Source organism: Oryctolagus cuniculus, chromosome X (genome assembly GCF_051225735.1).
Source record: "Oryctolagus cuniculus isolate XC-2025 breed Fujian yellow rabbit chromosome X, ASM5122573v1, whole genome shotgun sequence".
Lineage (NCBI taxonomy): Eukaryota > Metazoa > Chordata > Mammalia > Lagomorpha > Leporidae > Oryctolagus > Oryctolagus cuniculus.
Genome location: NC_142888.1, coordinates 52,079,936 through 52,095,098, shown reverse-complemented (window position 1 = coordinate 52,095,098; position 15,163 = coordinate 52,079,936). Strand labels below are relative to the sequence as shown.

The window sequence follows — 15,163 nt, the reverse complement described above, 5'->3', positions numbered from 1 at the left end:
TGAGGAGCAGTGCTTTTGCAGCTCGTGTTTGTCAGTTTTAGAACCAAGCAGAGGGTCCGGCATTGTGGCATAGCAGGAAAATCTGCTGCCTGCTATGCCAGCATCCCATATGGTCGCTGGTTCGAGTCCCAGCTGCTCCACTTCCAATCCAGCTCCCTGTTAATGTGCCTGGGAAAGCAGCGGAGGATGACCCAAATCCCCCCCCCCCCTCTAACTATGCCTCTCAAATAGTTTTTTAAATTTATTTTATTATTTTATCAAATAAAAAAAGAACCAAGCAGAGAGCTAGCACGAAGAGGCCACGCTAAGGCCTTCGTTTTCAGGCTGCCTCTACCAGTACATCTCTTGCTGTTTACTAGCACCAAGGTAGTCACTAATCAGGTAAACCAGTGTGGAAGAAGTGGATATAACGTATCAGATCATTGCGCAGCGAACCCTCTCTTCGAATCTTGTGCTGACCCGTGCAAAGCCAGCATTGTAACCACTACACTACGGAAACCAGGCCCTTGTTCTCTTGCTCATTCCTTCAGCCAGCCCTGGAGTGAGGGCCATCTCTAGCCCTGCTTCGTGCTAAGAAACCATCTCTGTGCCATGTGGTTCTTGCTTCCAAGAGCTGCACTCACAGGCTGATGGGGAAGAAGGGCATGTAAAAGAATATGCCAGAATGGGCTAAAGGGAGGGAACAGGGAACTCTGCCTTTGGGGAGTGAACGAAAACTTCAAAGAGGTTACATCTGAGCTGGGCCTTGAAAGATGAGTAGGAAGGCCAAGAAGGGAGGGCTGCACGTGCTCTGTAAAGGGAATGGTGAACGGAAAGGCAGGGAGGTGTGACAGAGCATGAAGGAACCCAGGATCCTTTTGCAGATGTCGAGTAAATGAGTTTCCACTAATGTATCTCATGGCCTTAATAATTTAAGGTCAGACTTCAAGGTGGACCATCACTCCCATGTACCGGTTTTTCGGCCTTTCTGCGGTTCCTGCGAACTTAGCTTAAAGGCTGATGCTGAAATATGCCATTGCATTTTGTTCATTCTAAAGTTTGCACCTATCACGGCTGGCCCGCTGATTGGCTTAGATATATGTTGTTAAGTTTTGTGGAGCCGCCAAAGAAGGACTTTTTCCCATAGAGTCAAACCCAAAGAAACAGAGCCTGGTGTGCGGAAGAGTGGCACAAAAGTCTTTGAGGACACCTGGACTCCATGTGCTAGGCTTTTGCTGCCCCATGTCTGTTCTCCACCAAGTACAGTGTTTGTTTAGCTGCTGGCTGCTGTCTTCATTAGAGGGACATTAAAACCCTGTCGGTTTGAGTGTGGCAAGGTGATGAATCATCCTTGTGTGGACGCTTAAATAAACTATTAGGGGACAAGCCTAAGTGTGCCTTTGCTAACCTGTCAATGAGTGTTAGCCACATGCAGAACCTCGGAGGGACCTGACAGCCCCAAGTCCGAGTTTTTGTAATGAAACTGAACCCCTCCTTCATTTGTCTAGCCTCCAGAGCTTTTCACAAAATGTTATCCTTTGATCCTCATAAGCAACCCTTTAAGGCTGGCGAAGCAGAGATTCATGTCCCCATTTTATCAATCCCCAGACTGAACCTTGAAGGGCTAATAGACTCCAAGTGGTTCCAGTGTTGCTGGAAACCAAGCCCCTGATTGCAGTGCTGAGGTCTTTGATACTGCCTCTGCTGCTTTTCCCCCTCGTGGGTGGGCAGGCATGGGCAGAGGTAACAAGCACCAAGTCTATGGCCGTGGACCAGGCATCCTGTGATGTTCCCAATACATTTGCCTTAGAAAGTACCTCCGGATGTATGCCAGGTTTGCACCAAACTAGCATAGTAGGTGAAGAGCGATTTAAAAAAAAAAAAAAAAACAACAACCTCGGAGAGCACATAGCCCTCCAAGATATAAGTCATTTACTCCCTTGTTACCAGCAGGATCAGGTTCAACCTGCATAAATCTAGTTTAGTGTACTTTAATTGCTTGTAAACTAAGTGTTTCCTGGATATGCCACTGACCATGAATAATTAGAATCATTTCAGTGACTGAGTTTTCGAAAGTGAATGGGAGAACAGACAAAAAGAGCTGCTCAGAAGCGAGAGTCATTTGTTAAAGTGTGAGTGGGAGCGTTGTCTCAGCCTTCTCCAGTTTTGCTTTGTCTTTTTTTTTTTTCATGATGTCACTAGAACTGCCTGTTTTCCAGATACTCTGGCTGCCCTTCATTTTTTATGCATCTCTCATGTTAAGTAATGCCAGCTGCTGACAACAACCGGGCCCAATGGCCACATGTCAGAGTCATTCATTCACCCAGCAAAGTTGTCCGGAGTGCCTACTGTGTGCCAGGCCCATACCAAATCCCCAGGATAGAGAAAGAGATAGGATCCGGTTCCCAGCCTGGAGGAGAACGCTGCGTGGTGGGGGAGAGAGGCACATAAACAAATAATTACAGCAGAATGTGATAAGTGCTAGGATAGAGAGGTTGGCAGTGAGCTGTGGGAACAGAGAGGAGGAACCCACTCCAGCTGGGGGAGCTGGGAATGGTGCAGCAGAGGCCACATGTAGCAAGGGCTCAAAGGAAGTAGAAGAGTTGACCAGATAAAGAGAAATCGGGAGAGACACTAGGCTTCAGTGTAGCTACAGTTCCAGGGCTATAGCCCAGACCATACCGTGAGATAATGCAGGAGAAGCCGGTTGGGCCACACTGTGAAGGCCTTTGTATGTACCGCTGTAGAGTTTGGACTCAGTCCTGCAGTCAGTGGGGAGCCGACCACGGTTTTTAAGCAGGGGGAATGACATGACCAGATCTGAATTTCTGACGGAAACCTCCAGGAGGGAGGGGACACAGGGAACTCAGCTAGAGGCTGAATCAGAGAGCACAACTGGCTTATTGCTCTGTCTTCCCTCTGGACTTCAGGAGCTTCTTGCCTGCACCTCTGTGACAGCACTTCTCAGAGAGCATTATAACTGCTCGTTTGCAATTATAAATCTCCCCATACATTCCTTAGGGGCAGGGGTCGCTCTCATTCATCTCTTCAAGGCCAGAGCCTGGCACACAGGAGTGCTATTGCATGAATGAGTGAACAAACGAGTCAATAGGTTCTAACTGCAACTCCAGTTTGCCCCCAAGTAACCTCTCTGATGGATATATTAGAAATCGTCCTCTGCTGGAGTATCACAAGCAGCCGTGGCTCCCCCCCCCCCCACCCCGCCAAACCCATCCAACTATCATCATCCAGCACTAAGAAAGGATGTACTATTGGGAGAAGACTGGAAAGTTGCTTACAGAGCTATGCTGGTGCTGGGTTTGACTCTGTACTCGGTTGCTTGTCTCTGTATTAATTTTTTTTTTTGAACAGGCAGAGTTAGTGAGAGAGAGAGACAGAGAGAAAGGTCTTCCTTCCATTGGTTCACCCCCCAAATGGCCGCTATGGCGGGTGCGCTGCGCTGATCCGAAGCCAGGAGCCAGATGCTTCCTCTTGGTCTCCCATGTGGGTGCAGGGCCCAAGCACTTGGGCCATCCTCCACTGCACTCCCGGGCCACAGCAGAGAGCTGGCCTGGAAGAGGAGCAACCGGGACTAGAACCTGGAGTGCCGGCGCCGCAGGCGGAGGATTAGCCCAGTGAGCTGCAGCACCGGCTTCTATATTAATTTTTGATGGCTTATGTAGAATATGTCTTCATTGCCCTCGTGCTGCTGCTTCTGCCTTTCTTCCCTTCTCTCCCTTCCTGTTATGCATCCTTCAAGAACACTTTGCCTCCCAGCTCTTCCCTGAACTTTTAGCCAACACCACTCCCACACTCAGAATTAATTCCTACTTCGCAATTCCCATAGCCCTAGAGAAATGACTCACCTCAGACATTCTTTCCATTGTCCTCACTCCATACCTGTCTGCATTCCTTACTAGACTGTAAGCTCCTCAAGGCCAGAGATTCTATCTGCTACCTCATTGTCTCTCCAGCACCTATCCTAGCAGATAAGCAGTGAGTGTTTCAAATAATGCCCGGAGCGTAGTGCTTGCTATCAGGCTTCCCTGAGAGATAATGCCAGCCTTCGGAGTAGCCTGTGCCTTTTTCTATCTTCTTATACACAGTTAGATATGATTTTTGTTTGGTTGACAAATAGAGAGAGAGAAAATCATTACTCATCAAACAACGGGAGTATCACAGAGATAGAGATCCCTAGGCCATATCACTTCAGGTATTTTGAAAGCCTAGCGCCTCTAAACAAAGCACGAACACATTCATCCATTCAGGGTCATAAGTTGCTGAGGAGCTTATTGTATGGTGGGACTCATGCTAAGGTGCTGAGTGACAAAAAGCGAAGGTGAACATTCTCTTGGGCAGTGCTTATTACTGATTTAGCTCCGTTTGGATCACCCTAAGCATCAAGTACCAGGAATGCAAGTTTTCCAGGTGGAAATGTCCAGCATGTCCAGCAGACAATTATAAATGCAAGTCAGAGCCTGGACAAATACTGACTCAGCCCAGGGATATAGGATCCCTGTACAGACGTAATTAAAACAGCCACAGAGAGTGTCAACCCTTGGGGAGAGACAAGAGAGACTGAGGGTACAAACCTGAGGGTACCTACCTTTCAAAAACAGACGAAGGAAGAGAATCCAAAGAAGGAAACTGAGTAGGACGAGTAGCAGAAGGGTTGATGAGACAGAATGTAGTGTCAAAAAGAAGAAGATGGTCAATGATGCGCTAGAGAGAAAGCAAACAGAATAACTGAAGGAAGGCATTAGGTTAGGCAATTAGGAAGTCACTCTTGATCTCCTAAAGCGGGAATAGCAAATACATGGCACATATGACTACATCTCACGCAGTCTCCACCCTGCCCACCATGTGTACTCCCATGGATACATTACAAATTGATCATGGCACACTTTCCAGCTACACCTAGACATGGCCTCAGAATCCTTTTTAACACAGCACCCCAAGCAGTACCTACCAATCAGAGTTGCCAACAAGTTGAAATTTCTTTGCCATTCCTCTTCTAAAACATAGTCCAGTGCAGGTGTGAGGAAGAAGGTAGACTAAAGTGGGACAAAATTTATGAGACGTGAGGATATCAAGGTGATAAAGAAAAAAGAGATTTTAAAAGTTAGCAGTGAAGGGATAGAGAGAGGGCAGTTGCTTGGCATGGTATAAGGATGAAGCCAAGGTATGTACTAATCCTCCAGTAGAATTAATTTTCAAAGTCATCTCAGTATTTGTCCACCAACCAAGCCAAGTAAAGCAATGTTCCTGTACTCTCCCTTCCACCATCCCACCCTTGACTTCAGGAAAATTTAATGTCAAAAAGCTTCATGTGCAGGCCTGTTTCCAACAGAGACAAGGTATAACCAGAATTGGTCCTGCACACATTGATGAAAGAGGAATTCTCTGTAATGGCGGAAATTTGAGGCTCAGTATCAGATGTGAGGAAGGTATTAGTCCTGGCCAGGGCTCTGCCCCAAACCCTTGAAACCACACCCTAAAGGAAAACCTTTGGTTTTCCATGGGTTCAAATTCATATCTGTTAGGGTACATATGAGGGTACTTCAAAATGTTTGAGGAGGGGCTGGTGCTGTGGCGCAACGGGTTAATGCCTTGGCCTGAAGCGCCGGCGTCCCATATGGGTGCTGGTTCAAAACCTGGCTGCTCCACTTCTGATCCAGCTCTCTGCTATGACCTGGGAAAGCAGTAGAAGATGGCCCAAGTCCTTGGGCCCCTGCACCCCCATGGGAGACCCGGAAGAAGCTCCTGGCTCTTGGCTTCGGATCTGCACAGCTCCAGCCATTGAGGCCAATTGGGAAGTGAACCAGCGGATGGAAGACTCTCTCTCTGCCTCTCCTCTCTCTGTGTAACTCTGACATCCAAATAAATAAATAAATCTTTAAAAAAAAAAAAAAGTCTGAGGAAAAATGGAACTAAAAGGTAAATTGGGATGAGTGTCTGACCTGCTGGGTAAGATGCTGGTTAAGACACCCACATCCCGTATCAGAGCACCTGGGTTCAACATCCAACTCTGGCACCTGACTCCAGCTTCCTTTCAATGCAGAGCCTGGGAGGCAGTGATAATGACCCAAGTGACTGGCTTCTTGCCACCCATGTGGGAAGTCTGTATTGCTTTTCTGGCTCCCAGCTTTGACTTGGTCCAGCCCAGGCCATGTGGTCATAGGGAGTGAACCAATGAATGGGAGTTCTTTGTTTCCTTCTATTTGTCTCTGTCTCTCTGCCTCTCAAATAAATTAAAAATAAAGATGAAAACGGATAAGTGTATTTCTGTGCAAAAAATTTAAATGATTCATCATTTTTTCATAATATGCATTTCCATGAACTTTATGAAGACCCCTCTCTGCCCTCAGGTGTTAGCATTATGATCTTGACAAGTCATGGAACTTGCCCAGTGCCCCACACATGTGAAGGCATTTTGTTATAATTTAACCAATACCATACAGGTTCTTTCCTGTAATTATATCTTTCTCTCTATTTAGCTTGTCATCTCCTTGAGAGCAATCACCCGACCTTATTCTTTTGGTACTCAGCTTTTCCATAGGACCTAGAAGATACTCAGTACCTAATAAAGCACACATACATGCACACACTGGCACTCATACACACTCACACTCATTAGTGTGATTTGACGAATATAGGAACCTTTTAATTAGTTAGTATGCAAAAGGGTTATATATATGAGGATACCTCAGAAAGTTCATGGAGATTGGAATTTAAAGATAAGTTTATTTTGATGCAAAAACATTTTGAAATCCCTGCAGGTTTTGGATAACACACATTTTTTTCAAAAACTTTTTGAAGGCCCACTCTATACTTGCATTTCAACTTTATTGCACCAAAATAAACTTATCTTTTAGTTCTTCCTCAAACCATTTGAAGTCCCTTTGCATATGTTCACCAAGCTTCTAAGTAGGTTACCTAACGAAATAAGACTTGTTAATATTGAGCATATTCTTTGTTTGAATGTAATCGATGGTCAAGTAATATAGTACTTCCCAGATTTGCCTGATTATTTTGCCTAGTAAACTATTTTCTTTTTTAAGATTTATTTATTAATTTGAAAGACAGAGTTATGGAGAGGAAGAGGCAGAGACAGAGACAGAGAGAGGGAGAGAAAGAGATCTTCCATCTGCTGGTTCACTCCCCAAATGGCCGCAACAGCCAGAGCTGGACCGATCCAAAGCCAGGAGCCAAGAACTTCTTCTGGGTCTTCCTGGGTGCAGGAGCCCATGGACTTGGGCCACCTTCTACTGCATTCCCAGGCCACAGCAGAGAGCTGGATTGGAACTGGAGCAGCCGGGACTCAAACCGGTGCCATATGGGAAGCCAATGCTGCAGGCTGGGGTTTTAACTCACTGTGCCACAGCACCAGCCCCTGAACTATTTTCTATACTAACAGTTAAAATACCATTACAACATCTAAATAAGAAAATTATTTCTGTGTCCCATTCATTTAAGCCCACAACTCATGGCACAACTGTGCTCTGGTGTAGAAGTCTAGCCCTCCAACAATTCTTAAGGACTGACTCTGTTCAGGAGGTGAGGGGAGCACTGCAGGTAGGATACAAATGTGGGCTAGCCAGGGCACCAGGTTTCCATTCCAGCAACTACCAAGTCTACCACACTCACATCCACATCCACATGTAACATCTTATCTGAAATAGCCCATATCTCCCTGACCTCTTGGTCCTGCTCTGGACACTCCTAGCCCCCATCCCCCTGGCCTGCTAGCGATCGCCTTTGATGTGCTGCTTCCTGCCAGTTCAATCCAACAACTAATGGAGTTATTATTTTTGTTTGTTTGTGTTTTAAAGCCATAGCAATAAAATTTACTCCCAATAATACCACTGCAATTTTATGTCCTTAAAATGTACCATCAATGACATATGTAATAACCGAATTTCCTGTAAACAGAAGTGTTTTTCTGGGAAAAAGAGGGCTTTTTTGTTTCCATCATGGTTGGGCCCAGGTCCTTTGATGGAGTAATTGGTGATACAGGAAAGGTTGAGAAGCATCGTTGGAGACCACGTTATGGTTCAAAGTGCTGGGGCTCTGTTATTATGGTTCTGATGAGTTCTGTTCACAGAGTGAGTCAGGACAAGAAAACTCTTCCTAACCAGAACCTGCATTATAGTCATGGGCACATCTTCCCCAGCTAAGACAGAGCAAAGCCTTAGGGGTCTGTGAGAATGACTGGCACTGACCATGGCTTTGCCCTAATAGAATCAAGTATAATTTTTAGGGAAGAATAGATCGTGAGTTGATAATAAAAAAATGACAGCTACTTAGGGTATTATATAAAGGAGGCTGCATAGAAATAGTGCCATTGTGTTCCCAAATGACTAGGCCACTCCTTTAGCCACAGGAGCATTGACTGCATGACCAACAAATCCCTTTAAATATCTTCTTATGCTGCTTCTCATCCCTATGGCTGCAGGCGATTTCACTCTTTCTTCCTCTCTGTGTGCTGTTTTTCATTCTACTCACTGGAGCTGTTTATCTCCCAGCTACCTTCTAAATAGACCTTCTTCCAGGATTTCACCATGGTCCCCCAACCATGGCTGCACTTCCATACACCACCACCACATCTCCAGCTGCCTGTTAGACATCATGACCCAGATGCCCTACCCTCATCTCAAACCCACCTGAAGAGTTCTGGTCACAGGGTGAATAGTACCCAAGGCCGTCACGTCCCCTCGGCTAGACTTGCTCTTGCTGCTCATTTACCCCAGACTCCATCAGCGGCACTGAGATTCAGCCACTCACGCAGACTCCTAATCTAGGAGTCAGCTTCAAATTCTCCCCACTCTCTCTTTTCCTCCACAGCCAGCCATTGCCAAGTCCTATTGAGTGCGCCTCCACAATGTCTCTTTCTTGTCTACTCCATCCATCCTCACAATAGTCATTTTGTCCAAGTCTTTGGTGTCTTCCCCTTGGACCACTGCAGTCACCTCCACGTTGGTCACTCGGCCTTTCTGTGGCTCCCGGTTATCAAGTAAAGGCACAGCTCCAGTCCTGCCCCTGCCCCTGCCCCGGGACCTGGCACCTCAAGTCCTGCCTCCTCCACCTGGCAGTCAAGGCTCCCCATGCCTTAGCCAACTTCCAGTACATGCTGGTTCCCAAACATGTCCTACATTCTCTTGCCCCTTCTGATTGCCCTCCTGTCTGCAATCACCCATACCTTCAAGACCCCAATTCTCCCTGTTGTATGTGAATCTCCTCAGAATCCCAACTACGCTTTATTTCATTCATCCAACAAACACGAATTGAGCACCTATTATTTGCCAGGACTTATGCAAGGAGTTGTGGGTAATATAAAGAGGAATAAAACAGTACTCTTCCCTTGTGGATCTCTGGCTAATGGATCAGAATGACAGATATAACTAACTCAAAATCCCTATCAAGGTGCCCCTGAGTCCCATGTGATGGGTACATTCCTCTCAACCTGGAAATATCCTGAAGACCCTCCCATGTTGAAACATCTGTCTTTCCCTAGTACCACCCCTGAATCCTATAAAAAAGAGTATATGCTCATCATCTTTCTCATCTCCACTTTTTCCCATCTCTTTTTTTTTTTTTTTTTGAAAGGTTTATAGAAAGAGGGAGGGAGGGAGAAAGGGGGAGAGAGAAATAGACAGAGAATGTGTTCTTTTTTAAAAAGAAAGATTTATTTATTTGAGAGGCAGAGTTACAGAGAGAGAGAGAGAGAGAGAGAGAGTCTTCCATCCACTGGTTCACTCACCAGATGGCCACAACGGCTGAAGCTGAGCCGAGTGGATCCAAAGCCAGGAGCCAGGAGCTTCTTCCAAGTCTCCCACATGGGTACAGGGGCCCAAGCACTTGGGCCATCTTCTACTGCTTTCTCAGGCCACAGCAGAGAGCTGGATCAGAAGTGGAGCACCCTTATGGATGCCGGCGCTGCAGGCGGTGGCTTTACCCACTACGCTACAGCGCTGGCCCCGAGAATATCTTCAATCTGTTGGTTCACTCCTCAAATGGCCACAATGGCCAGAGCTGGGCCAGGCTGAAGCCAAGAACCTGGAACTCCATATGGATCTCCCACATGGGTGGCAGGAGCCCAGACCCTTGGGCCATCTTCCGCTGCTTTCCCAAGGCGAATTAGCAGGGAGCTGGACAGGATGTGGAGCAACTGGGACTTGAACCGGCTCTCATATGGGGTGCCGGTGTGGCAGGCAGCAGCTTAACCTGCTGTGTCGCAATGTCACCCCCCTGGCCCACCATCGAACGCTTTAGCCCACTCCAGCCGGTCAAGTCAGGCCTTTGCCCACCTTCCTGACCAACTGTGCTACGCAAAGGTCTCCTTCCAGTGGACAAATCAGAAGACACTTCGCAGCTCTTCCCTTATTTAACCTCTCTAAGATTTCAAGTTGTCGGCAGATCTGTTTCCACTCCCTCTGCCCACCTCTAAACTGTTGTTTTTCCCAAGGATTCTTTTCGTACCTCTCTTCTCTTTCCACTCTGCAGTAAGCCCCTGCCCATGCCAGCCGTGGCAATCTCGCCCTATTCCTTGACTTCACGTCACTGCTAACTCCAAAATCAGTAACATGCATCGTGTCACGGGGCTAGCCTCTATGCTACACTGGGCCTACTCTATCATACAGGCAGCTGTGTGATCAGGCTCAGGACCCTAGCCATGCTCCTGAGGGACCTTCCCCTCACACACATACTCCCCACCCCAAACCTTCCCTTGCTCCTGCTTCTCTCCCCATTAATGCTCCTCCCGCACAGTCAGAAATCCTGGACTCTGCCCTCTTCCTTACTTGCCACATCCAGTCCACTGTTGAGTCCTATCGATGCTATTTGTGAAGTTTTTCTAGCTCCATTCTTCCCACAACTGCCCTGCATCAAGGCACTATTACCACTTCTCAGGGCTGCAGCACCAGCCTTCTAACTGGTGTGCCTACTTGCATTCCTCCCTCAAATTCCAATACATTCTCCAGACTGTTGCCAACAAGCCTTCTAAATGCACAGGTAACCCAGTCATTCCCTCATTTAAAAGTTTCCAGTCTCTTCCCCAAGTTTCCACTCACCTTTCCCACAGATATTTATTTACTACCCAGTAGATGGAAGCATTGCTTTAGGAACTGGCAATATGGCAGGAAACGAAACAATGTTCTGCCTTCATGGAGATTCTAATCTGGCATAAAGCCAAATGCCTTAGCAGCACCAACCATGAAACCCATGAAATGTATGCCTACCTCCCCAGCCTGCATCTTGATCCTCCTTGTGCCCTGCCCGCTAACCATATCTAATTGTAAAATGGGCCATCTCTTTCACACTCCCTGCCTTTGCCCAGGCTCTGTTGGGACTGCCTCCTTCCCACCTTCCATACCCGCTTTGCAAATCCCATTCTATAATAACCTCCTCTGGTGTAGTTTATAGGCTCCTATAGCTAGTGCTACTGTTGTGAATGACCTGGGTTCAAATCTCAGCTATGTACATACCAGCTGTGTGCGTTCTGTCCAGTTAACTGACTGTTCTGTGCTTTAAATCCTCATCTCAAAATAGAAACAGTAATATTATGTATCATGTGTTAATTGTGTAGTTGTGATAATTAAATTAGTCAGTCCCCCAAAAATGCTTAGACAAGTCAGTCGGCTGACACATAATTAGCCTGTAAGAAATGTTAGCTATTATTTTTCTTCATCATCATCATTATTATTATTCCACTCTTCACAATGTAGTATAATAGTTTCTCCTATTACGCATGTCTTAATATCTTCGGACCTCAGTGACTAACCTAATTTGGCATACTGTAGGCGCTTAGTAAATGTTGAGGCAAAAAGTGAAAGGACTGGCTGATTTGAGTTTGTGATTTGATTTCCTGTGAGCAAACAGGGTTATGGAGGAATAGCAACCTTAGTGTTGCTTCTCAGTATCTTTTTGAGTAAACATCTAGTTGTCTGTCATTTCCATTGTGTGAGCAAGAGCTGGATAGGAGGGACTAAGAAAGGAGCATTGATTTGGGCTGAACTGAAGTAGACCTGAGCTATTTACATGGCTTTATCCATTGACTCTTGAGTGGCGAAGAGACTGACAGCCTAACGTAGCCCTTGCCCTCAGTTCCCATCCCTCCTCCTCACTTCATACTTTCCATTTGCTTCTTTCCCAGTACCATATTCCCCTTAAAGATGCATAAACTGAAGCCAGGAGGAAAAAGAACGCTTAGAGGAAAGGGGGAAGGCGTGGAGAAGGGTTAGCACCTCCCTCCTTCCTTTACTGAGATCAAAGCCCGTGTTTTCCCTTGAAGGCCGGCTGGCCTTTTTCATTCCCTGCTCCACCTGTCTGGGAATGGGATTGCTGCTTGCCCATTTCCTTTCCTCCTTGGGGCTGGAGGGCAGTTTCAGGGTGGGGCCTCGAGCTATTTCCAGTGCTAGCCAAATCCCTCCACCCCAACATCACTTTTGCCTTGCGTGATCATATTTCCTTTTCACCTCGCCAGTAAGCAACAAGTGGCAGGACCATGACAGGAAACTCTGAGAGATGTCAGTTTCTCCACAGGCCCTAAGCAGAGCTAATGGCTTAAACAAGTCGGGAGGGACCTGGTAGCTGCTAGGCATTATCTGGCAGGAGGAACAGGCTCTTCTTTCTACAAAGCCCCAAATGCTTTGCCCAGCATCCCTCAGGGCATGGATGAGGCTTGGTTAGGCAAGGGGTCCTTGCCCCCAGGAGAAGGGACTTCACAGTTATTAAGGTCCAACTCTGTACCAGGCCCTATGCTAGGCCCTTTTAAAGCTATTATCTCATTGCTTCCTAACAATCCAACCAAGTCAGCATTTCTCCTCTCTCTGGTCAAAATGACGAAACCAAGATTAGGCAATTTATCCAAGGTACACAACTAGATCCAGGCACTGAAATCCAGTTCCCAACTCTGAAGCCAGTGTTCTTTCCATGTCATCACACTGCCTCAAGAGTCTAAAAGGGTCATTAATGCTATGAGTTGACTTCTTGAATTATTCAACACAACTAACTGAACAGCTAGCTAAACCCTGGGTGAATTAATTTAATTTAACATACATTTAAGGAAAACCTGTGATGACTTGAGTTCAACTCTACAGGGCACGCAAGGGGAATGTGCTGGAAGTCTGTGACTTTGCAGCATTCATAGTCCGTAGAAAAGATCTAAGGAGTGCAAAAAATAAAGATAACCTATAACACAGAAACAAAGAAAAACCTTGACGGGCTGGAGTGGGGAAACAGTAACATCTTTGCCTTAGATACAGCATAGGACTACTAGGTGCCTGCTGCCACTCTCAGCCTCCAGCAAAGATCAGGGCCAGCCAACTGCTATGTGGAACTGGCTGGCAACACAGGGACTTTCTGTGCATTCTTCTAGCTTAAGAATAGTGCAAATAAGCAAGACCTGGAAACAAGGTTTGATTGGCAAGGCGGGGAGAAGTTTAGGAGTCCAGACTTAGCTGTTACAAGTCTGCTTCAGCAAAGAACGGGTTATTTATGACTTAGCCCACTGTGTGGCTCAATTAGTTAAAGCCAGGTGCTAATGAAGCCAAGCCAAGAGGCCTAATCCCAGGAGAGCCGAGTTCTGTCACATGGGCAGTCAGTTCTGGTCCCAGCTGGCCACCTTACAACTGTGTGCTCTTGATCAAAGAGGGAACTAAAGTAGGAGAGGCCGGACAACCACATAGTAGGCACTCACTAGGGAGGACATGCCGTTCCAAACCCTCAGCCCCACGCAGACCACTCGCGGCATGTCTCGCTGACAGAGGATCAGCAGCGTCATCTTCACTCGTGGAGGCAGAACATTCCCTCCTTCTGGACCTCGGCGCCTCTCTGATTTTTATAGCGCTTTGATGCCAGGGGCTTGGGTCTCCCTGAGGGGCTGCTTCCCTGCAGCTGCCTGTCTTCTGTTGCTCTCTCTAAGCCAGTCTTTCCATACCTATGACATGAGTGCACCACTTGACACCCTCTGAAGAAGAGGCCGCCTAAGGAGAGCATGCCACACCTGTTGGAAGCCTTCTCTTGCAGAGCCAAGCCCACAAGGTCCCTCAGGCTTGGCCTGAGGGGCCTTCCTTGGCTAAAAATACAAGCCTCTCAGGTTTCCTCCACAATGACTGGGGCAGTGGTTAGTTTCTGGATATGTCCCCCAGGTAACCCCTCTTATCTGTTCCATATATGGGCTTGCTAAGGACATCTCTACTCAAGGCCTCTTCATCTCCAGACCTCAGGCCTTCAGGCACCAGAGAGTGATAACTCCAGCAGGAAGAACCTAAGTCTCTCTCTTTCTCAGTCAGTCAGTGTACACACATGCATGCATGCACGCACACACACACAAGCATTGGCACAGCCTTGGGCCTTGGGCCTTTTCCTTTTAATTAAATGTGCAGAGTTTTCTGTCATGGATGTGCAAAAAGGCATCAAATTACTCCCATGTCTTCCACAGTGATGCCATTAGACTCCTTAGTGATTGTTCCACAACATCTCCCACGGTGCCAGATGTACATGATTCTTAACAACAATAATTTGGTGACAGCAGCCATAACCCTGGATTATTTTTAAGAAGCTCTTTGAATGGCGTCAAAGTCAAGACACATATCAAGGTCCCTGTTTTCATGCCCTCTGTACCATTTTTTCATGGAATTTGAATTTCCCTGGTTTCCTTCCCTCCTAACAATATCACTATTCAAAGCACGTAATGTTAAGGACCATACGCTCCCTCTCCAGAGAGTGTGCACAAATACTATTTCTGTTAAAAACTAAACAGAAATAGTAGCTTTGCATATTTCCCATTCAAAGACTTATCCCAATTGAATGATTCCCTTTGTCATGGAGTGTTTTTCCCCAAGCAGGCCCTAACAGAGAAGCTGAATCAGATATTGTGATTTAGCAAAGGTCACAAGGAGTCATCTAGCGAGCTAGAAATAGAATCCACAAGCTTTATTTTTGATTCCGTGATTTTAAAAACAAATCAACTCGACTATAGAGAAATAAAAATGAAAGCAGAGAAACTAAACTTGTTTACCATATCGGGGAGCAGGGGATTCAAGGCAACCAAAACTAACAGGCAGCTGCCAAGACCTGTGATCACCTAGGAATGGAGCGACACTGAGCTGCCTGCCCTCAGGTAGTTGATAATCCAGTAAAGAGATGGCAGGGGGATATGTGAGCACTGTAGGAAAAAACAATC

General features: G+C 46.6%; 2 protein-coding genes across 5 annotated transcripts in view; one reads left to right on the top strand and one right to left on the bottom strand.

Annotated features, from left to right (window-relative positions):
• Positions 1–15,163, bottom strand: part of LOC149119640 (uncharacterized) — a 282,520-nt gene that overhangs the window by 208,503 nt on the left and 58,854 nt on the right. The window lies entirely within an intron of this gene.
• HDAC8 (histone deacetylase 8) overlaps positions 1–15,163 on the top strand; it is a 256,156-nt gene that overhangs the window by 210,034 nt on the left and 30,959 nt on the right. The gene's annotated exons all lie outside the window — the stretch shown is intronic.